The 2,086-nt window shown below is 30.9% G+C and overlaps 1 non-coding gene across 1 annotated transcript; it reads right to left on the bottom strand.

The window, feature by feature from the left end:
• Window positions 1-329: 329 nt before the first annotated feature.
• On the bottom strand, window positions 330-432 carry LOC111732141. Its single transcript, XR_002777439.1, has one exon. It is a non-coding gene; the product is annotated as a U6 spliceosomal RNA (small nuclear RNA).
• Between the last annotated feature and the right edge of the window lie 1,654 nt (window positions 433-2,086).

Genomic DNA, 2,086 nt, shown 5'->3' with positions numbered 1-2,086 from the left:
ATTCAAAACAATCCCTACCAAAATTCCAACAGCCTTTTTTACATAGATTAATAGAATCTATCTACCTACCTATCTTTCTATCTATCTAATCCATCTATAGATAGATAAATTCATACATATCCTATTGGTTTTGTTCTCTAGAAAACCCTGATTTAAAACAGCATCAAAAAAAAAAAAAATCAAGAAAGTGAAAGACAACCAACAGAATTGGAAAAAATACTTGCAAGTCACATACCTTGAATTTGAAAAGAACTTCTACAACTAAACAATAAAAGACAAACAAACTAGTTCATAAATTGAGCAAAGAACTTTAATATTTATTTATTTATTTATTTATGAACTGCTTCACGAATTTGTGTGTCATCCTTACACAGGGGCCATGCTAATCTTCTCTGTATTGTTCCAATTTAAGTATGCGCTCCTGAAGTGAGCACTAATAAACATTTATCTAAAGAATATATACAAATGAACAATAAGTAAATGAAAAGGTGCTCAACATCATTAGTCAGTGAGAAATGCAAATCAAAACTACAATTAGATACCATTTCACATCTACTAGAAAGAACATTAAAAATAAACAAAAACAGGAAATAAGAAATGCAGGAAAGGATGTAGAAAATCTGAACCTTGCAAATTGCTGGTAGAAATATAAAATGGTACATTCACTGAGGAAAACAATTTGGCATTTCTTGTAAACACAGAATTACTATATGACCCAACAATTCTATTCAATTCTATTCAATTCTAAGTTTATACCCAAAATAACTGAAAATGTTCATGTCAGCATTCTTCAAAATAGCTAAAAGATGTAAACAACCCAAGTGTTCATCAGATCAATACATAAACAAAAATTTCATACAATACAATATTATTCAGCCATAAAGAGAGATGTTCTGATACATTCTACAACATGGATGAACCTTGAAAACATGCTAAATGAAATAAGCCAAACACTAAAAGACAAATATTATATGATTCCAAATATATAAATATCTAGAACAGGCAAATTGATTGACTCAGAAATTAGATTAGAGTTCCAGGGGCCTAGAGGGAGAAGGGAATGGGGAGTAATTGCTCAGTGTTTACAAAGTTTCTGTTTGGGCTGATGAAAAGTTTTGGAAATAGTAACGATAGTTGTACAATTTTATGAATGTAATTAATGCCATTGAATTGCACACTTAAAAATGGTTAAAATAGTAAAATTTATTTTATATATACATATTTATACCAATAAAATGAAATAATGATTCTTACTTTGCAGCAGAAGAGGTGTTTGTAACTTTAATAAATTGGTCATTAAGCCTCATTGAGAACATGATAGTTGACAAAGATATCAAAGAGTTAGAGGTGTTATACATGCAGAGTCATCTGGTGAATTGTGTCCCTAAAACAAGAGCCTACTCAGTAGTCTCCAGGAAGCCTTTGAGATTGGAGTAGAATGGTGGCAAGGAGGCCAAAATTGAGGTTAGAGTGTTAAGGAAGGCAGATAAAAATAGCAATACATGTAATAAGAGCATACGTATAGAAAAAATATGGCATGATGCAACTTTGTTCAGTATGGCTCATATAAAAGCAGAAGAGCTTGGTTGTATTCAATGAAAAACAAAGCTAAAATTGTCATCACTATTCATTAAAAATGCAATGAAACCATTGTGGTTATTTTTGGGGAAAGGGTTTAAGATAGCTTTGAAAGAAAAATTCTATTTTTTAATCATTACTATCATTCCTTATGGGACCAAATATTTAAAATATTTGTCTGCATTTTCAGAGTGTTCTATAGGTGGAATAACCTTTGCTCTGAATTTGCCTTATGGAGTTTGTAGCACCAAAACACTCAAAAACACTGACACAAACCTTTCACAATGTATTAGCTCCCAAAGAGTGTATAGATTTACTATTTACATAGTTTTGTGTACATTACTTCTTTAGGATTTGTCCTACAATTTGGGGAATTAAGCTCAGAAGCAAAGCCTCTCAAACACTAGGGGGCACAGGCAGTCAATTATATTATTTTTCTCAGAGATTTATCTTATAAATAATAGTGTTTTCTTTTTTCCTTCAAACATTTATTTAGCAGAGACCTTAA

The sequence above is a fragment of the Pteropus vampyrus genome, unplaced genomic scaffold (genome assembly GCF_000151845.1).
Source record: "Pteropus vampyrus isolate Shadow unplaced genomic scaffold, Pvam_2.0 Scaffold11, whole genome shotgun sequence".
In the NCBI taxonomy this organism is placed as follows: domain Eukaryota; kingdom Metazoa; phylum Chordata; class Mammalia; order Chiroptera; family Pteropodidae; genus Pteropus; species Pteropus vampyrus.
The sequence above is the reverse complement of the archived record's forward strand: the minus strand, read 5'-3'. Positions and strand labels throughout refer to the sequence as shown.